Source organism: Pinus tabuliformis, chromosome 6 (genome assembly GCF_031772625.1).
Source record: "Pinus tabuliformis cultivar Carrire ecotype Pingquan chromosome 6, CPIR1, whole genome shotgun sequence".
In the NCBI taxonomy this organism is placed as follows: Eukaryota; Viridiplantae; Streptophyta; class Pinopsida; order Pinales; family Pinaceae; genus Pinus; species Pinus tabuliformis.
In genome coordinates, this window is record NC_142292.1 from 1,904,865,719 (window position 1) to 1,904,889,354 (window position 23,636).

Sequence of the window (23,636 nt, forward strand, 5' to 3'; positions counted from 1 at the left end):
GAATTCAAGACCTCCGATTTCAAAACCATAAGAGACACAAGGATTAGGAACACATAATCTTCTTCATGGTACCCTCCATTCCATTTCAACCCCAAACTCATTTTTGGGCCCGTTGCACACTCAGAGTACCACTTCAGGTGCACCTTCTCTTGTTTTTTGATTCATCTTGTTCAACCGATTTCAGCTTATATATATTTTCATCAAGATGATTTCACTTGGGTTATTGGTTGTTGAGGTTGCAGGTACATTGGCAACTTCCCATTAGAATTAGTACCACAGTGGCTATCGATAGAGCAACTATCATTCGTCACTCAACATGATAGGCTTCCTACAAAGTTTTGCATATCTTGACATCATTTTTCTGGAATGCACCATAGGTTCCATCATCTTGACCACATTTACCACCACCTCCCCTTGCATGTGGTAAACATCCACACCGGTCGATAGAACCTCCCTACTCATGGATCACATCATATTATAGACCTCCACATTCTATTTTAATCCATGACCATCTACTCCAGCTTGGGAATCAGCTCACTTGCATGCCTTGAAGATTAGCCTCATTATTATCTTCTTCACTTATTGCTAACCAACCCTAATCCCAGGCCACCTCATCCATTTGCAACGGATGAAGACGAATACACCCCCACATTCTACATTGGGCCTATCATCCCTCCATACAACATAAGCTCATTTGTGTCACTTCATCCGCCTCATCAACCCAGCACCGAGACTAACCAATGGGGCCTCTGCCCTCCGTAAAAAACACTTTACCTCCATCATCATGTAGGTCACCATTTTAAAGGGGCACCTATCTCCGTGTATGTACATCCCAAACCACCTTTAGATTCTTTTGGAAAGCGTACAATTTTTTTTAGGGAAATTGTTCCCACCCATATTTTCATGCCTTGTACCTGGTGGCAGTCCATAGTCGCCCTAGGTCAAATTTCACACATAATCCACATTCATTTACCCTCTTCACGCCAGTCAGAACATACTCACACCTACCCTAGATGTCCTACCGACTCCAGGGCTACTCCTCTCAGAAGAATTGTTTTGACTGCCACCACCCACATTACAACTCCAACCTCGGGTAAGTTGACCATATCCATTCACATCGTCAACTTTCATTATCATGCTTTGTTGATCCACCTTATTTCAATTTTTTCCACTCCACATATTAATTTCTCGAATCAACATCTTGGGCGATTGATGCTTCTTTCTTATCGACTTCAACACCCATCTTCCAGGATCGAAGTAGTACCTTGGGTGCTCCCCCCCTTAAGGGAAATCCTTAGGTGGCACAGTGGGAGTCACTATTTACCATTGATGTAATCAGTCGCCTTGACATTTGACACCAACATAAGATTTCATGTCAAGGAGGTATCGTACTTCATGACCATTGTAGTACTCTCATTTTGTCGAAGGCCCATGCATCGCTTAGCACCTCACACAATATTTATTACATTTTGATGTGTGGGAGGTACCCTTAGTCAAAGAACCATGCATCCATGAGCGCCTCATCCTAGCAGTGCTTCACCTTTTCTTGATGCATGGGGGCACTTGACTTCGTCTATGTGTCAGAAGTGCCCTTGAGGGCATAAGCAATTATCATCATCAACCATCAACATGTTAGCCACTCCAACAATGATTTGACAGGAATAATTCGTATTTGACTATAATGAATAATCACTAGTCATCATAACAAGCATGGGACATAGCTGACTTGTATAAGCACTTTTTTCAGAGAATGGTTGTCTTTTATTCTCAGTTCAATTTTTTCCCTACTCATCTCTGCAACATGTTATTCTCTTTATCAAAAAGTTGATCAGATTCTTAGTCAAAAAAGAAAATGTGATGTATTTTGGCTATACGTTTTCTCCTATCCTCATACATCACGGTGAAACTGTTAACGCCATAAAATCGTACACAGATTTGTACAATCCAAAAGATTCCCAAAGTCATCTAGCAAAACGTACAAGTGAAGATTTTCTAGCTGAAGACATTATCAAGTTCAAGAAATTTAATTTCTTCTAAGGTCTTATATATAAAATTGGACTACGCATCTTATTCTTAGGAATAAATTACAATTGCATGAAATTTCCTTCGAACGCTGCACATATGAAGAAAAGGCTGACTCAACAAATTCAAGACCACTTCCCACACTTGGAAGATGATTCCCTGACATGTTCTAGTCAAGGATAGGCGAATTCGAGTCATCCTGAAGATATGAATCACTCAAAGGAATCCTCTTGTCCTACTCATAAGTCACTTTCATTCATGAACTAAGAGAGGGAAGAGAGATTAAAAAAATTCTATATAAATAGGCCATGGGAGAACCAAAGGGAATATAATGTTATGCTCGCAAAATTTCTATCAGAGCAATCCTTCATTTCATTGTTGAAGCAGAAGAATTAGAGCACTATTATGTTGGAAGAGTTTCTTCTTAATAATCCATCATTCTAGTGTGGAGAGGATTTCACCATTTAGAGAGGCTTGATACTTCTTTGATAGAGAGGATAAGCTTGCAAAAAGATTTAGGAAAGGAACCTTCTTGCTAAGGATTTTTGAGCACCATAGCTCAAAGAATTCTCTTCAAGTGTTTATTATTCTTCTATTGTATTCATCATCTACCACCATCAGTCAATAAAGGGAGCCATTTTCCATAACTTTGTTGACTTGTTTGCTTCATTAAGCATTATTTGTGTGTCTACCTCTTTGTTGTAGTTATGTTTGTTTTTATGCAACCAACTCACAAAATAAAAGAAGAGATAGATCAATGACTTCAAAATTAGCCTCTTCGAGGGGGCAACCTCCTTTACATTACAAAAATGAAGAATTCTTGGATGATTCGAATGAAAAAACCTCCTTTCTATATATAGGAGTCTAAGGGGTCACAATATAATCAAAACCAACATAACAATAATAATATAAGGGCAAAGCGATAATAATAGTGGGCTTCTATGGGGCACAATAATAACAATATGGGGACTACATGGGCCCAACAAGAACAATGAGGGGCTACACTGACAATAACAATGAGGGGATAAACTAGTATTATAGGGAGCTAACATGTCCCTCTCCCTCAAAAAAGTGTTGTCCTCAACGCTTGAGTAGTTACAAATGCTTCTGTATAAAATTATCATCCTTACATGTGGAGTTCTCATACTTTGAAATTGATCTATTTCGTAGCTGTTGATTTCTTGTTTCCGTGACTGCTTTAGGTTCCAATATGATTTTTCCCTCCTCATCAAGTTCTTGAAATATTGTTTGAACTAGGAGCTTGTCACCTATAACCTTCTTTAAGCATGAAACATGGAAAACTGGGTGCACTCAGGAAGATGTAGGAAGCTCCAATCTGTATGCCATAGTACCAATCTTTTGCAACACCTTGTAAGGACCATAATACTTTGGTTTTAATTTATTATCCTTCTTAGCTTGCTTGAGGGAAATTTGTTTGTATAGTTGTAGCCGTAAAAATGCCCAGTCACGTACATCAAAACTTCTTTAGTTGCGATGTTGATATGCTTGTTGTTTCATTCTATTCTGCGCCAAAGTGAGGTTATCCTTTAAGAGTTAGAGAACTTGTTGTTGATGCTTGATGTGAACTTGCACTACTTGAACCTTAGAATGATTGTCTAATACTTTTTGGAGATCTGGAGAAATATCTGATTTCGATGTTTGAACCTCTACTTAACATAATTGTGCATTATGCCTGGTTGTTCTTTCTTTAGGAGCTTTGTCACACCATTAGAATTGATTATATTTCATGGTTTCCCTGCGATACCCCTTAATTCAGCTTCCTTTCCTTCCCAAAAAAAATTCAAGAAAAGTTCTTGAAAATTAAAAGCTATCATACCTGAAGATTGTAATAATTGGACTCCTAACATAACATCAGTACCACCCATTAGAATGTAAAGAATTGGAATATTCAATATATATTTTCCCATGGATAGCTTGATATTATGACACTTTCCAGAGAAATTTATGGTTCCTCCATTTTCAACCATCACTTGACACTCTGGTGCTAGATATAGGAAGCAATTCAATTCCTTGGCTATCTTACAATGAATAAAATTATGGCTACTACCTGAATCAATCAACACTATTACATTTTTCTTCTTGATATGTCATTCTATATTGAGAGTTTGAGGAGTGGTAATTCCTATCAATGAATTACAAGAAATGGTCGGATTCATTTCTTCTTTATCTGGGGTTTGTTCAAGTTGGTGTATATCCTCTTATTTTGATGTTTCTTGTTCCTTTTCTTCCTCCTCTTCCCAATCTATGTAAATTAATTTCTTCTTACCTAACTTATGACCTTTAGTGTATTTGCTATCACAACTGTAACAAAGACATTTTTCTATTTTTTCTTCCAATTGCTGTGGTGTCAACGTTGTAGGTTGTGGAAGACTAGGGGCAACAACACTTCCATCTTTATAGTTGTGAGTGGTAGGCTTCCTTGTTGCCATAATTTTGTTTCCAATTTTTCTTTCCAACCTAAATGCCTTCTCTAATGAATCAGATCCCCAAAGGTGAAGCTCATGTTGGATGTCATCCTTTAAATTCTCTATGAATACATCAATCCTATGCTCCTCTGGAATATTGTTTACCCTTATATTCAATTTTTGGAAGTCCTCAATGTGCTCTGCAATTGAACCCTTTTGTTTGAGATCTATCAATTGGATAGAGAAGGTGTTTCTCTTTTAATCCTCATAACGTGCTATCATTTCCTCCGTAAAAATTTACCAAGTGACAAGTGCTCTACGAGAACAAATCCATCAATACCATACAAAATGATTGGGTTCTAAATATATATTTTCAATGCGTACCTTTTGTGTGTGTTGCACGTTATGAAGATCAAAATATTGCTCCATTTGTACATCCATGTTACTGAATCCTTGCCATCAAACTTCCCCATATTGATCTTTGGAATATAGTGGGTGTTCAATCCAATGTTAGAATCTATGAAATCATGATTAACATTTATCTTGTTCTCATCATGAGTTTCGTCTAATACCTTTTCACCATTAGGAAACATTTCTTGTAGCAACTTTGTCAAACCTTCCTTCAAACCTTCCATGTCTGCTTTTAAACCATTATTCAATTATTCCATGTTTCCTGTCAATTTTTATTCTATACCATCCATATTAACTTCCACACCATTATTCAAACAATCTATATTAGCTTCCATTTCATTTCTGGTTACTCTTTGTGAGAGCGAAATTTGTTGCACTTGGTCTTGTAATTTTGATATATCATGTTGCATTTCTTCCTCTTCTTCATGCGTCAAAGTAGATATTTCTAGTTGCTTACTAGGTGTTTCCATTTTCTTCCTTTGAGGAATTTTGAAATCAAACAATGATAACTATGCTTCACTATGCCCTTTGAATAACTTCAAATTGATTTTTCAAACAAAAGTTATGCAATTTTAAAAACAAATACACACCTTTTTCTTGCTTTTAGGAGTTCAAGCTTGAAACTATTGTGACTCTTTAGTAATGGATCTCCAAGTTCTAAAATTTCTTCCCGTGTTAGCTCTCTAAGTCCTATTTCCAACCCCACAAGTCTCATCGAGATTGGAGTCTTCAAGAAAGAGTTATGCCAAATATCCAATGATGACCTTATTATTGAGTCATTCAGTAGAGCGAAGTTGTACGGGATTCCATGTGTCACTGTTTCGACCTTCGGCCCTGAAATTTCTACACGAAAAACTACATTCTAGGCACTTTCATCCACTTTTTACATAATTCAATTTTGATGCCTGAAACGAAAGTTATGATGATTTTCCCTAGGTCACCTGTTTGCAACAGAATTCTGGAGCCCACAAAAACCCTAAATTCCTTAGAGCATATATCTGAAAATATAGCGAAACAAGATCTAAAAAAATTTCACGACGTTTTCTGCAATTGTGGCTCCATGTGGTAAAAATTTCATCTTATGAAGCCTCGTAGAAAAAACGTTATAATGCTTTTTCCTAGGTGACCTGTTTGAGACAGAATTCTGGAGCCCGAAAAAAACCCTATCTTCCCCAGAGCATATATTCAAAAATATAGCGAACCAAGATATGAAATTTTTATAAGAAGTTATATGATATTTCGGCTCCACATGGTAAAGATTTCAGCTTTTGAAGCCCCGTATAAAATAAGTTATAACGAAAATTCCAAGATGGCCTGTTTAAAGAAGTGAAACCTTAGAATCCAAAGCTCTGATACCAAATGTTGTGCACCGGCTCACAAAATAGAAGAAGAGATTGCTATAGGATGAAATACACAATGTATGGATAATAGAGATACCCTCAAAGGTCTTCCCGAGACCTTTGGCGAACTGTAAGATTATCGGCAGCTGTCACAAAATTACATGCCTGTCCATAAACAATAACTAACTATCAAACCAAAACAGATTAATTACCTCAAGCCTCCGTGTAGATTTGCTAGAGAGCGCAATGTAGCTAGGTGGAAGTCCCCTGAGCTAGCTCCAGATTGAGTCCTACACATAGAAGAGACAAGCATAATCACAACATACAACCTTGATAAATAATACATGAATATATAAAATACATCTAGTTACACATAACTAAGCTACTCATGCTAAAAGGTATTGGACAAACAAATAAATGAATGATAGTACCAACAACACGGAGTAGACAATACAACTGTAGTTCTATATTAATGTCAGAAGAATAATTACAACCATCTATTGCATCAACCTTCCCTTACCCCTCGAGCTTCTCTCTCTCTATCTCCCTTCTTACCAACTTCTTATGCTTAGATTTGAGACTATGCTCGACAATCAAGTAAGATATCCTTTCAAATGATCTGACCTCCATCACCATAGCCCTAGCTTTGCTTATGTAGCAATTGAGTTAGGGTTGCCAAGTTCCTCCATGAGTCTCTTAAGGTAAAAAAAATGATGTTGCCATGCTTTCCAGCTCTTTCCCATTTGCCTCCTTCATTAGGATTTAGAAATCCCACAAATAGGTCGAACTTGAAATGTTTCCTTGCTTTTTGGAGTGGATTTAGGAGGGAATATAGAGATATTTATGAGTCTATTCGCTCCTTTGACCTCTAGATGCTCATTAGGATCCACTAACGCTATTCCCAAACTAAAACCTAGAGTTAGTAGGCTCACTAATGCTCCTTTAGGCTTACAAAGAAGCTTTATAAAGCATGTTGTCAGTGTTTAGCCAACGTTAGTGTGGAAACAAGGCTTGTGAATGTGGTATTTGCTTTAGGTATCATGTCTTTCCCCTCTGAGCTGATGAGGGGGTCATTTTGCTGTATAATAGATGCCCCCTAAAGTATGAGATCAAAGGCTGCGACGATGGCTGAAATACTTTACTTAATTGTAATTTTCCTTCTTTGACAAAAAGAGAGAGAGGATCGGAGCTTTGGGTGGTACGGGAAACCTGATACAACACATATATATAAAAACAACTAAAATCATGTCCTGAGTCAGGCATTCCCACGCTCAGTAGCTATGTCAAAGTGATTTTCTCATAAAAGAGATATGACGATGTTGGCCGCCGATAAGTAGAATGCGGATCTAGTGTCATAATAGGATCATTCTGATGAGCTGTCTCCAAAAAAAATATACGCAACTTGGGAGAGGAAGCAAGGCTGAGTGATGCAAGCCTCTGCCCAAGGTCTTGATTTCCGCTTCACCGAACATCATAGATCGATACATGTGAATATATGCATTGATGTCGAACATGCACAAAATCGTCTGATTACCAATCAATAATGGAGACCGCTAACAGATGTAAGGAAGGCCACCAATAATGGTGATGGTCTTCAAGATGCACAGTACAACCTAGCGAGTGTGAAAAATGTTCTTGTCGCCGAACACTCATATAATCGCTTAACCAGGAGCCAACAATGAGAACCCATGATTAAACACAAGGTGACTTGCCACTAATGTCTGCAAGTACCAAGGCGCTAAATGTGTTTCTAGGTTGTCTTCCTAGATAGAGTGTTGAAGTCGATAGGAAGATACCTATCAAAAGGTAGGCAATAATGTGTCCTAGATCAATCGACACGAAACGGGACAAGAATGATTTGTTTTTTAGGAATCTTTGAGCATTGGGTCTAAATGATAGAGGGTATGATGAAAGGATATGCTTGATGGGTTGATGGAGGAAACAAACTATTAACCCTTGAACAATAGAAGGCATGACAATGGTTTTAACCGTGCAATACTGGACTCATGAACACCAAAGAGTGTTAGGATACAGAGATGCAAGAACATTGGGGTATTTAGGCTAAACTCATAGGATGGTAGGATTCATATTGAGAGGCCATCACAAGGAAGGTTTATCTGAGGGAGTGCCATGTTCAAGGGAATGACTGCTGCCAAACCACGCTTTCTAATACTGAATGCAGTTGTATTGTCCACTTTCCCTGTCTGATTAGTTTAGTGAGTCCAGATGGGTAAACTCGTTGATCTTTTCATATTTTAAGAGTCCGAAAAGGACTGCGAAAAGAGCGACTCTATGCCCTATCTAATTAGTTTAATGAGTCCAGACATGCAAACTCGTCGATTTTTTCATGTTTTGAGAGTCTAAAAAGGATCGTAAAAAGAGCGTCTCTATGTCTTGTCTATTTAATTTAATGAGTCCAGACGAGACAACTCGGTGGTCTTTTCATATTTAGAGAGTCTGAAAATATCGTAAAGAACGACTCCAGGGTGGTCCCTTTGTCATAGTTGTTAATTGAGTGCGACAAAAGGTTAATAGTATACCCGGATCGGTTATTTGCAGCTGTCACAAAGTTACATGCATGTCCATAAACAATAACTAACTATCAAAGCAAAATAGATTGATTACCTCAAGCCTCCGTGTAGATTTTCTAGAGAGCGCAATGCAGCTAGGTGGAAGTCCCCTGAGTTGGCTCCAGATCAAGTCCTGCACATAGAAGAGACAAGCATAATCACATAATACAACCTTGATAAATAATACATGAATATATAAAATACATCTAGTTACACATAACTAAGCTACTCATGCTAAAAGGTATTGGACAAACAACTAAATGAATGATAGTGCCAACACCACGAAGTAAACAATACAACTGCAGTTCTATATTAATGTCAGAAGAGTGATTACAACCATCTATTGCATCAGCCTTCCCTTACCCTTCTAGCTTCTCTCTCTCTCCCTTCTCACCAACTTCTTATGCTTATATTTTAGACTATGCTTGACAATCAAGTAAGCTATCCTTTCAAATGATCTGACCTCCATCACCATAGCCCTATATTTTCTTATGTAGCAATTGAGTTAAGGTTGCTAAGTTCCTCCATGAGTCTCTTAAAGTAAAAGCATGTTACCATGCTTTTCAGCTCTTTCCCATTTTCCTCCTTCATTAGGATTTAGAAATCCCATAAATAGGTCGGACTTGATATGTTTCCTTGCTTTACTGAGTGGATTTAGGAGGGAATATAGAGATATTTATGAGTCAATTCGCTCCTTGACCTCTAGATGCTCATTATGATCCACTAATGCTGTTCCCAAACTAACAAATAGAGTTAGTAGGGTCACTAACGCTCGTTTAGGCTTACAGAGAAGCTTTATAAAGCATGTTGTTAGTGTTTAGCCAATGTTAGTGTGGAAACAAGGTTTGTGATCTCAGTCTTTGCTTCAACTATCATGTCTTTCCCCTCTAAGCTGATGAGGGGGTCATTTTGTTGTATAACAGATGCCCCCTAAAGTATGAGATTAGAGGCTGCGACGATGGTTGAAATACTTTACTTAACTGTAATTTTCCTTCTTTGACAAAAAGAGAGAGAGGATCGGAGCTTCAGGTGGTACGGGAAACTTGATACAACACATATATATAAAACGACTAAAATTGTGTCCTGTGTTGGGAATTCCCACGCTCAGTAGCTATGTCAGAGTGATTTTCTCATAAAAGAGATATGATGTTGGCCGCTGATAAGCACAATGTGGATCCAGTGTCAAAATAGGATCATTCTGATGAGCTGTCTCCAAAAAACAATATACGCAACTTGGGAGAGGAAGCAAGGCTGAGTGATGCAAGCCTCTGCCCAAGGTCTTGATTTCCGCTTCACCGAACAACATAGACCGATACATATGAATATATGCGTTGATGTCGAACATGCACGAAATTGTCTGATTACCAGTCAATAATGGAGACCGTTAAGAGATGCGAGGAAGGCCACCAATAATGGTGATGGTCTCCAAGATGCACAATACAATGTAGCGAGTGTGGAAAATGTTCTTGTCGTCAAACACTCGTAGAATCGCTTAACTAGGAGCCAATAATGAGAACCCCTGCTCAAACAAAAGGTGACTTGCCACTAATGTTTGCAAGTACCAAGGCACTGAATGTGTTTCTGGGTTGTCTTCCTAGATAGAGTGTTGAAGTTAATAGGAAGATACCTGTTAAAAGGTAGGCAATAATGTGTCCTACATCAATTGACATGAAACTAGACAAGAATGATTTGTTTTTTTAGGAATCTTTTAGCATTGGGTCTAAACGACAGAGGGCACGATGAAAGGATATGCTTGATGGCTTGATGGAGGAAACAAATGGTTAACCCTTGAATAATAGAAGGCACAACAATGGTTTTAACCATGCAACACTAGAATCATGAACACCAAAGAGTGTTAGGATATAGAGATGCAAGAACATCGGGGTATTTAGGTTAAACTCATAGGATGGTAGGATTCATATTGAGAGGCCATCACAAGGAAGGTTTATTTGAGGGAGTGCCATGTTCAAGGGAATGACTGCTGCCAAACCACACTTTCTAATACTGAATGCAGTTGTATAGTATACTTTTCCCGTCTGATTAGTTTAGTGAGTCCAAATAAGTAAACTTGTCGATCTTTTCATATTTTAAGAGTTTGAAAAGGACTGCGAAAAGAGCGACTCTATTCCCTATCTGATTAGCTTAATGACTCTAGATAGGCAAACTCGTCGATTTTTTCATGTTTTGAGAGTTTGAAAAGGATTGTAAAAAGAGCGACCCTATATCTTGTCTATTTAATTTAATGAGTCTAGACAAGACAACTCGGTGGTCTTTTCATATTTAGAGAGTCTGAAAAGATCATAAAGAGCGACCCCAGGGTGGTCCCTTTGTCATAGTTGTTAACCGGGTGCGAAAAAAGTTTAATAGTATACCTGGATCAGTTACTTTTCCATGAGTTAATGAATTGAATCCGGATAAAGAGAAAGCTATGTTCAATAGATGTTGACCTCATTTTGTTACGAGTATGAGGAGACAGACTAAACTCGTTTTTTGTTGTGAATTTTTAATGAGTCACGCGACAACAAACTCAATACCTTCATCAAATTTTAACGAGTCAAATGAAGAAAACTCAAGGTATCTTTTTCAGTTTATTGAGCAAGGGAAAAGAGGAAAAAGAACTACTCATTCCTTCTTCGTAGATTTAACGAGCTGGAAGAAGGGGAAAAACTCAGGGATTTTTTCGATTTTAAGCGAGAAATCGTCCCAAAAAAGCAAGTGCTCTGGTTGATGCCGTAGATTTTTAACGAGCCCGGTGACAAAAACTCAGGATTTTTCAGTTTAAGGAGAGAGAAAAGTACCTGAAAGAATGCTCAGGTTATCTTTATAAATGTTTAACGAGCCTAAAGAAAAAACTCAGGATTTTTTTTAGTTTTATGAGTGAGAAAAAAGCGCCTAAAAAGAATGCTCTAATGATCTTTTTTTAGTTTAATGCGCTAGAAAAAGAGTTGCTTGGGCTATTTTCGTATGTGTTTAACGAGCCCAATGATGAAAAACTCTAGGATTTTTCAGTTCAAGAGTAAGAAAAGATCCAATAAAAGAACATGCTCATATCTTCTTTGTAGTAGTTTAACGAGCCCAAAGAAGGAGACTCGAGGTTTTTCGGATTAACAAGAAAGAAAAATACCATAAAAAGAATGTCTTCTTCATGGTAGTTTAACGAGCCTAAAGAAGGAGACTCGAGGATTTTTCGGATTAACGAGCAAGAAAAATACCATAAAAAGAATGCTCGATCTTCTTCATGGTAGTTTAACGAGCCCGAAGAAGGAGACTCAAGGATTTTTCGGATTAACGAGCAAGAAAAATACCATAAAAAGAATGCTCGGTACTTCTTGATCTCATGCTTGACAATAGAAGGGTCTATGCCATGCATTTCCTCATAAGACCAAGGGAAAACATCGCGGAAATCCTTAAAAGGGCAAGTGAAGCTCACAATTTCCTCAGGATTGTGATTGGCTCCAATTTGTATGTTTTCCACGATGCCTGTTGTGATAGAAATATCGATGAGCAATGTCTTTGAAATATTGCCCATGTTTCCTTCTGAGTCCAAAGTTTGGATAGTCATATATGGTGAGGAAATGATTTCTGGTATGTTAGGTGATAGGATTTGAAGAGGCATCATGTCCGAATCAGATATCGAAACATGATGGTGCGAGTCCTCCCAAGGCCACTCTTCTAAACTCATGATTTATTTAATAGCTTCGTCCGTAGGTAGGACATGATTGAGTGGATCGAAAGAAGGAGCAGTTATGGGAGGGGAAGTGGTACCATTGGCCATGACCAAAGTGACCGGAGACTCAGATGCAGATTGAATGGGCTGGTAGGACAATTCAGCTGGTGACAACAAAATTTATTCTCTATAAGTGTTAATGTCTGAAGGGGCCGGGAGGATATAAGGATTGGTCGGTTTGTGAGGAATGGATGAAACCATAGAGACATTTTGTGAAACCACAGGTAGCAGAAGAGGGAAACAACCCATTAGGGAAGAGCCCTTCAATAGACTAGTACTGATATTGACGTAAGAGTCAAGTACACCACCCACTAAGGGTACAAAATTGCTAGGTACTGGGGAGTAATCTGGGGTGAAAAAGGACAGCTGGTCCATTGTGACTATCTTTCCATCTAAGGGAAATAGGATGATACGGAAGACCAAAGACACAATGGCATTCAAGGCATAAGTCTAATTGTGGCCCAAAAGTAGATTATAGTCAAGTTTATGATCCACGACTTCGATATCCACCGTTACCATTTTCCCACTCAAGGTGACGGGATAGCTAGCCCGGTAACATTTTGGGATGAAAGTGTGGCCGTCAAAAGCTTTAAGGGGATTCGATGGTGAGGAAAGGGTTGGAGAACCCAAAGCGAGCCAACATAAAGTTGACATGACGCAGGTAGAAGCACCTTCGTCGATGACAGTTCTCTGTATACCTTTACCTTTCGAAAAGATTTGCACCTGAAATGCAAGCTGGTGAGAAAGGGGAGGTTTACATTTTTCCATGTCGAAAATTGCAAGCATGGAATCCTGTGGGTCGATACCACCAATAGCCAAAATCAAAGATTTCCTTTGTGCTGGACATCTTTGTAATACTTCGAGCGCCGACATAGCCGATAGTGCTTGCGCCAAGTCTTCTACAATGTTGTATTTTTGGGCGGCACGTGTAGATGTATTGTGCGTTGTGCGTTGAAGTGCCCCTTTAGGGGGGCGAATCACAAGGTCAGCAACCGACCTTTCGATATGCAAATCGTTAGGCAGCAGTGGGTTTTGACTTGGGGAAGGTTACTTTGCATGAGCGATAGGAGCTCCATAATATTTGGCTTTGGTTTGTAGATCTACTGTTTTAAAGGTGTAAACGGTATAAGGTCCTTCACTAGTTGAAGGATGTTGTGAACCACCATTTCCCCCTTGTGGGGTTTGGGGTTGGTTTGCAATAAGGTGTTGCTGCTACTGAGTCGGGAAAGGATTATTTAGGACAACAGGGGTCCTTCCGGTGTCCTTTTTAGCAATGAAATCCATGCATTCCTGAAGATGCAGACATAGATATGTCATGTGGTCTTGCACATAGATTTTGCAAGGGAATTGGGCAGTTTTATTCTTTCCATCGTCAAGAGGCGCAAAAACCTTCTATTTTGGGTTTTGCTGCTTTGTTGACTTCTCCTTAGAAGGAGCGATCTTTTTCTTATTCTTCTTGTTCTTACCACTAGGTTTTTGCGTAGACTGCACAGAGTTTATCATGGTGGTAGGAAGAGCAGTCGATTGGTAGAGGGGTCCACTAACATCTGGGCAATGTGACCACTGAGCTATTTTACAGCAGCCCCGGAGGTTGCACCGATAATCCCATCTGCGTGCGCTCCGGGGTGCTGAGTAGCAAAAGCATTAGAGTTGTGAGGGGCATTGGGGATTACGTCGTAAAGAGTGCCAGACTGTGAATATATCAGATCTAATTTTTGGGCACGATGTATGGATTAGTCTTCTGTCACCGCACTACCTAAGGGGACATCCTTAGCGATTTGGGGGAGTAGGGACTTGCAGAACCAGTCCGCTAAGAGATAGCTTGGGAGGGGAGCTTTGACTAACCTCCACCTATGTATCCATTCATGTATATGATCAAAGATGTGGGCGACGGTATCCTAACGTAATGAAGTGAGGAGCTCTGTCCTAATCTCATAGCGGATGGGTAGCTGGAACTGATTTAAGAATTCCATTGCTAGAGAATTGAAGGTATTTACTGATGCGCGTGGTAACTCAATGTATCACTTGGATGCATTTCTAGTGAGGGTGTGGAGAAAAATATGTAACCGGACACTATCATCCACCTTGGAGTTAGAAACACACCAAAGATGATAGGTGGTGATATGAGTACCCGGATCCTCCCCTTGTTTCCCTTCGAACTTGGGGATGTCTGTCGGTATTTTATGCGATATTGGAGGCCAGAGTAAGTTATGATAGATGGGGTCATTTGTAAGTTTGTACAAGTCGGGGATATCCAACGTTTCCAAAAAGGGCAGAGTGTGTGATGACCCCAACTTGGACCAAGGTGATGACATATGACTTGAGGATCCTTGCGGTCCTCCCATCGTTTGATTCCCAATATTATACCTAGGTTGCATGGTATAGTAGTTGCCTTGGGGTATGACATTGTAATGTGGATTTCCATGGGGAATTTAATGCTGGGGTATAGCATTGCCCCCAGGATAAGCAATGCCCCTTTGAATCATTTGAGGTTGTGAGTAGGGTGCCCCCATGGAGTGGTTGGGACCTCCTTGAGGATTCCCGCCCACCACAGAACTAACCATATGTCCTTGAATGAAATAAGGAGTGCTCATGTCAATCAGTGACTGACAATGCGTGCTTGAAAATGGAGAGGGAACTGTTACGTTCCCTACCGATATATTCATATTGAGAGTGCCCCCAGATACTTGAATCTAAGGGTTAGAACTATACAATAGGCACCAACCATATTGTTGGTTGAAGGGACCTATGCTAACTGTGCTATATTGAGCGTTATAAGGAGCACTGTATGTAGCACTTGTCAAAGGTATAGAGTTTGACACTAAAGGGGTGGAACCCGACATTGGTTGGGTTCCACTTGTGGAGGGTGTCATGTGAGGGTTTGTACCTTGGACAAATGGGATAGTAGGGTTCGTCATTAATGGTGTTGTAGTGACTCTTGATTGGGGAAGTGGTGGAGGACCAAAGTGTCTAGAAAGTTCCACGACTCGTTAGTCATCGATGGGATGGATGGAATTGTTCCAACTGAAGGCACAAGAGATACATGAAGCAAGAGTGGGTCCAACAGATTCATGATCGGAGGGTTATAGGGAGGAATAAATCCTGCAGTAAAGAAATCCTCTAGTAAGCTTGAATCGTTAGTTGTCCAAACAGATTTTGTGTGAGATCTTAGAGACTGATTTCCAGAAGATGGGGAATCCGGTTCACTGGAGCTTGGCGAATCTTCCACAATGAGTGGAGGAAGTCCTTACAATCGTCTAGATTGACGATGAGGGCTGGATGTAGCCACGGTGACCGTTTATTTTTATCAATAAATTTTATCGTGATATTTGTTAAAGTCTCAATGATAACACTCAGGTGCCTACAAAATAAAAAATAAAGATAAAAAATACACTAAGTGAAACAATAAAATAATAGAGGGAAATGACCCTGTCTAATAAGCACCGATCACTAGAGATGAAACCCAATATCACAATGAATAACAGAGAGAGATGGCCAAATGTACAGTTATGGTTACTCTAGAGCTTTGCCTGAACGTCAGATTGAGGGGCCAAGTACTCTTGTGAAGATGAGAACCCTCCCAAAAACTGAAGACAGAGTAGGTTCGTTTGTGTTAGGTACCAGGGCAGCCCGCCCCAGTCACCTTGTGTAAGTCCCTAAAAGTATGGCCACTAAGGATGCCTCAGATCATAGACACTACTGGGTGGGACATAGTCGTAGATAGTACACTGTGTGGGCAGGATACCTGAGTCCCCGACTTAGCTTCAAAATCCCCGAAGGGATCCCCAAGACACAGAGTACCCAAAGGAGTTCCAAGAGAAGGCGGGCTACCTTCACTTACAGTCCGATGTTGTCTTGTATTTAGCTCCACTTTGACTGGAGTGGTCCTAGTAGTATGAGTGCAAAAGGAATTTTTTCTCTTTTAATGACACTAGTTTTGGTTTCTAATCTTAGGCAGTTTACTCACACAACCTATCCCAAGATCCTAGCCTGAACTAATGTTTGTTTGCTCTATAAAGAGTTACTAATTGATTTTAGGTAAATTTTATGTGTACTCTTTTAGTGTCTTCGGTAGGGGTGTTGACGTATGATGTGTGGTGGGACTTTGACTCAAAAATCATCCAAAATACAATGCTTGAAAATATTCAATTCGATGAAATAAGCTGTGTTCTACGAGTGAGAGTCTTTCATACATTCATATTTGTTCCATGCATCCTAGTCATTAATACACAACATAACCAACATAAATCTTTCCAATGCTTTCTAACAACTATTTGAAACCAAAATAAAGCAGATTTTAACTAGCTAAGCAGAAGAATGAACAAAAAAAATGTGGATTTTTCTTTTATAATTTTTTTTTTAAGAAAGAAAAAAAACTTATTTCCTAAAAAAAAATATTTTAGGACACAAATCTTGCTAACAAAATGTAGCTGCAAATCCTCTTTCAGTCCATGAGCAGGTTTCCCATCCCTTTGAGTTTACCGACACTGTTGCATGTCAAAATTTGGGGGACTAACGCTCTGTAGCAATGGACACAGAGAGTTACTGGGTCCACTAATGCTCTGTTTGTGCAGACACAGAGCTTTATAAAGCTCTGTTTACTCTGCTCACCTGCGTTAGTGTGGGGAAAGGGTTCAAAACAGGGCTTTTAGGATCAGATCCAAGGCTGAATATGTGGGGGAAGAATTCAGCAAGGTCTTGATGGTCCAGAAAAGGAATGCAGAAGTATAGGGAGGTCTTAGAAGGAGGAGGAAATTAAGAACTGTCCGGGTGAACTGGTAACTAAATGTATAGTCCCCAACGGAGTCACCAATTCTGCAAAACAAATTGATTACCTCAAGCCTCCGTGTAGATTTGCTGGAGAGCGTAATGCGGCTAGGTGGAAGTCCCCTGAGCCAGCTCCAGATCAAGTCCTGCACATAGAAGAGACAAGCATAGTCACAACATACAAGCTTGATAACTAGTACATGAATATATAAAAGACATCTAGTTACACATAACTAAGCTACTCATGCTAAAAGGTATTGGACAAACAACTAAATGAATGATTGTACCAACACCACAAAGTAGACAGTACAACTGCAGTTCTATATTAATGTCGGAAGAGTGATTACAACCATCTATTGCATCAGCCTTCCCTTACCCCTTCAACTTCTCTCTCTCTCCCCCTTCTTACCAACTTCTTATGCTTAGAGTTGAGACTATGCTCGACAATCAAGTAAGCTATCCTTTCAAATGATCTAACCTCTATCACCATAGCCCTAGCTTTGCTTATGTATCAATTGAGTTAGGGTTTCCAAGTTCCTCCACGAGTCTCTTAAATTAAAAGCAATGATGTTTCCATGCTTTTCAGCTCTTTCCCATTTGCCTCCTTCATTAGGATTTAGAAATCCCACAAATAGGTTGAACTTGAGATGTTTCCTTGCTTTTCTGAGTGGATTTAGGAGGGAATATAGAGATATTTATGAGTCAATTCGCTCCTTTGTCCTCTATATGCTCATTAGGATCCACTAACGCTGTTCCCGAACTAACAACTAGAGTTAGTAGGGTCACTAACGCTCCTTTAGGCTTACAGAGAAGCTTTATAAAGCATGTTGTTAGTGTTTAGCCAACGTTAATGTGGAAACAAGGCTTGTGATCTCGGTCTTTGCTTCAACTATCATGTCTTTCCCCTCTGAGCTGATGAGGGGGTCATTTTACTGTATAATAGAGATAGATCAACGACTTAAAAATTAGCCTCTTCAAGGGGGAAACCTCCTTTACATGATACAAATGAACAATTCTTGGATGATTAAAATGAAAAAACCTCCTTTCTATATATAGGAGTCTAAGGGGTCATGCTATAATCAGAGCCGACATACAATAATAATGTAAGGGCACAACAATAACAATAGTGGGCTTCTATGGGGCACAATAATAACATATGGGGACTACATGGGCACAACAATAAAAATAAGGGTTCTACATTGAAAATAACAATGAGGGAATACACTAGTATTATAGGGACCTAACATTTGTATATGCATTGTTCTCACCATTTGCAATGCTTTTTTTCTTCATGATTGTCCACTGACAACAACCAAATTGTCTGTATTTCTTTTCACTGAACAACCAATTGCTAAGAAAGTGTCTTTTGGTACCCCATTGCTACAAAAACACTACTACAACTAGCCTGCATGTTTATCTTGTTGCATCCAACTAAAGTTAGTCTTCAAGTAACACCAATGTATTTGTATACATAGAAAAATAACTTCACATGCATAGATATTAATTTAAAACATAAATTATTTATCCCATCTAGGTTTAGTGTTGAACCTTAGCTCTAATACCACTCTATCACACTCCCAACTCCCTAATGCTTCATTAGGGCTATATGGCATCACATTTTTTTTCGAACCCAGTCCCTTAAAGCTTGATTAAGGATATGGGGTATTGATTTTTTTCTTGTTTCTTTTCTACTTTTCTAACACAACAATTAGTTCAAATTTTAGGATCTTTTAGGAGACCCAACTTCCTCACTACATATCTATAAAATTATAGAAGAAAAACATTTGAAACTTCTACCAAAGGTAATTTGACATGTATTCTCTATCTCCTCCACGTTTTAGGGTTAGAAACCTCAAAGATATACTGTTATTGTGAGAATATTATGCTAAAAATAAAACCACGTTTTAGGGTTAGGATGCTTGACTTCCTTAGAGTATATATTTTAAATTATATCAACCCAAGATCTAAAAATAAAACTATATGCTTAGCAATACTTCCTCTCATTATGATCCAAGTTTAGCCTGTGAAACCTCTGAGAAGAAAAATTATAACAAAAAGTACTAGATGGTCGATTTACCCCATAAATCATAATTTGGCTTCCACCTTTAAACGCTAAAAATGACCACAAAACTCTTTCTTAGCTTTTTTTTGAACCTCATATATATTTAATTTAGAGGAACATTTGTGTACTTATATCATGTATATAAAATTAAATAAAAAATAGCATACAATTAATAGGGAAGGCATCTATGCACATAATTGACCCATGATTTTGAATATTTATTAATATGATCTCTACTTAGAAGAAAATATTTCCTAAATCATAAGAAAATGATTAAAAATCTTACCAACAAAAAAATTCATATCCTCCACATGTTTATTTTTCATAAATAGACATCACTGACAGAAAAGAAAACTTGTTGAGAATAAATAATTTTAACTATTACAATTTCATACATATATAAAGCACTTATTTGACTTATATAAAGTGAATTTGGAATTGAAGAAGAGTGAGATACTCTCCACCCAACCATAGGCAAGACTTCATTGTGGTCTTTCTCGCAACTAGCCACCCCTAATCTAGATTCTTGATGCCTTGAGAGAAAACTAATCTCAGGGATTCCACACCAAGTTTTCATAGCATATTTAATGTAAAAGTGAAGGCCACTCTCCTTCGCTTATGAGAAAAAAGTTGTGTTCAACCTTTCCATATTTTACTGGGCTCATAAACATTCACAAAAAGATCATGCAAATTGACATTTCATAAGGGAGTCCTTCTTTGATCTCTGTTGCCCCTCATCCTTCCTGTCTTCAGTGATCTATATGCCACACAAAAACTTTGATCATTCCCATTCCCAATCCCTAGAGCCATCTATTCCAAAGAAAGAGTGTTATAACATATTCACATCATGTCACATAAGATTTCACTCATAACTCTTAACTAGTCACAAGGTTTGAACCTCTCTAGAGTTTTCCATCAACTTTCTTGTGAATTCAAATTTCTAAACGAGAGGGAAAATAATGTATGAGAGATAAAGTGAAATAGGCTAAAAAGCTAAAGGAAGAGGAGTCTTTTGATTGATCTACCTATTTTTTTTACAATCACACCATAAACCTTGGTCTTCCCAACCTCTTACTAGGAGCTTCTTGGGAATATTAACCATATCATCAAAAAGGGAAAATCAAGTCAAGGCAATTTTAACTCTCAAGGCATCATAAATATTTTGGCTACCCACCTTCCTTCAGCTTTATATATATATATATATATATATATATATATATATATATATATATATATATATATATATATATATATATATATAGATATATATTTTAATTAATAAAATCAAATGTTACATCACATCATATATTTTTAACTCATAGAATCAATGATTGTAGTCCTATATTATAAGTTCTCAATTACATCACAAAATTCAGAAAATAAAAGGGATGTCACAATCGAGGGTTAGATGTAAAAAATTTCCACCAACTTACTATTGAGTCACATGTCTACCTACAAAAAATCACCATCAAATTTCAATCATCCAAGAATAATGAGAGTATTAGTGAATTAGACCAATCCTAAGTGCATCAAAATCATAAGATCCAACTATAAAATTATGGAAATCTTTGCTCAAGCCAGTTGGATTAGCTTCTTTGAGAACATTTTGGGTTTAGATAGGCAAGTTGCACTAGATTTTTCCCATACTTTCATTGGGACTTGAGCTCTAGTGTGGAAAAGCATAAGTATTATCATAGAGGAGTCTATTAGCATGGTGATAGGTCTCTCATAACAAGGGGAAATATGCTCAAAAGACTTCAAATTTTGAATGCTATTTATGCTTAATTTATCAAAAGGAATTGTTCACTGCCCGACCTCATAAACGAGATTCTAAGACATGCATTACTACATTCTCGGAGAGAGGTTGTCTTATTTGTAGAAAATAACATTACATGCGTGAGCAGGTTTAGCATGGTATATCATTACAAAATCTAGATTATAATGAACTTAAAAGAAAGAAAGCTACTAAATATGCTTTTTACCTACTCAAGAGCTTGAAAAATATGGAATCAGTTGTAAGAAAGTTGTGAAACCTAACTCAGGGTTATACGATTAGGACCTCATCAGAATATTGATTTGAGCTAAGTTAGATTAATTAATAATGTCATTGGAAGTACTATAAAACCAAGCAATGAGCTTCTATTTCAGCTCTAGCCACAAAACCTCATTATAAAATGAGGGTATTAAAATGCCTAAGTATATTAAATGGGAAGAGGGTTGCAATCCATAAAATACTTGGTCATATGGAATTATCACAGGTCAAGGATGTTAATACCAGGAATGATGAAGACCAAGAAGATCTCTCCCCTTATGAACAATAGGAGTGTTTAAATAAATAACACCCTCAAAGCCTAGATGAGGATTTTTACCATTCTTTGGATGCAATATAGAAACCATTTAAAGTAGGGTTTGAAGAGTCCATGCTCCAAGAACCCCTATCACCACCCGAAAATCTAGATTGGACATTTCAATCACCAGACCCTATGTCCCCTTTGCCACAAGTTTAATGTGAGGAAATCATGGTCGAGGAGTTCCAACATCTGAGTTTCATCATGGGAATAGAGGAAGCATGTTATGAAACCAGCTCAAGAAAAGATAGATCAACACCTTAGAATTCAGCCTCTTCGAGGGGGCAACCTCCTTTACATTACATAAATGAGCAATTCTTCGATGATACAAATGACAAAAGCTCCTTTCTATATATAGGAGTCTAAGGAGTCACAATATAATCTAGCCGACCTAACAATAATAATATAAAGCCACAAAAATAACAATAGAGGGATTCTATGGGGCACATAAATAACAACATGTGGGTAATAGGGGCACAACAATATAAATAAGGGGTATAACTACAATAGTAATGGGGTAATCACTAGTATTATAGGGACCCAACATGCCCCTCTCCTTCAAAAAAGTGTTGTTCTCAACGCTTGAGTAGTTCTGGATACTTCTGCATAAAATTCTCATCCTCCCATGTGGAATCTTCAGCGGATAAGTTCTTCCACTTGATAAGATACTCTGAAATTGATCAATTTCGTAGCTGTCGAGTTCTTGTTTCTGTGACTGCTTCTGGTTCCAATATAATTTTTCCTTCCTCGTCAAGTTCTGGCAATATTGTTTGAACTGGGAGCTTGTCGCCTATAACCTTCTTTAAACATGAAACATGGAAAACTGGGTGCAATTGAGAAGCTGCAGGAAGCTCCAATTTGTATGCCATAGTACCAATCTTTTGCAACACCTTGTACGGACCATAATACTTTGGTGATAATTTATTATCCTTCTTAGCTTGCTTTAGGGACATTTGCTTATATGGTTGTAGCTGTAGGAATACCCAATCACCTACATCAAAACTTCTTTCACTGCAATGTTGATCTGCCTGTTGTTTCATTCTATTTTGTGCCAACACGAGGTTATCCTTTAAGAGTTGGAGGACTTATTGTTGATGTTCGATGTGATGTTCCACTGCCTGAACCTTAGAATTTTCTCTTAAATATGATGTGATGGATGGTGGTTGATACCCATAAAGTGCCATAAATGGGGTCATTTTTGTTGCTGTATGGAAGGAAGTGTTAAACCACCATTCAGCCAGAGGCAACCATTTGACCCATTGTGTCTATTTATCAGATACAAAGCAACGAAGATATCCTTCCAAACATTTGTTTACTATCTCAGTTTGCCCATCAGATTGAGGATGATAAGATGAGCTATGAGCTAACTGAGTACCAAGACAAGAAAATAATTCTGTCCAAAAATTTCCAGTGAAAATGGGATCTTTGTCACTTACAATAATCTTTGGGTTTCCATGTAGCTTTTGAATTGTTTCCATAAATGCAGTAGAAACTGTACTAGCTTTAAATGGATGTGATAATGCACAAAAGTGTGCATACTTGGTAAGTCTGTCAACTACCACCATGATGACACTCTTTCCCTCAGACTTGGGTAAACCTGTGATAAAATCCATTGAAACCTCCTCCCAACGTTGGCTTGGAATGGATAAAGGTTGTAATAGACCTGGTGTCTTAATTGTTTCAACTTTATTTTGTTGGCAAACCAAACATTCCGCCACAAACTTTTGAATATCTGATTTAAGGCCATCCCAAAAAAATTCCTTCTTAACCCTGTGGTAAGTTTTTAAAAATTCTGAGTGCCCTCCTAAGGGAGAAGTGTGCAATTCCATAAGAATATTTTGTTTTAGCTGGGAATTCTTACAGAGGTATAAGCGATCTTTGTACCATAATGAATCATTTTTCCAGCTAAATGTATCAGACGTACTGGAATCTTGTTGTAGCTTTCGAATAAGTGCCCACACTT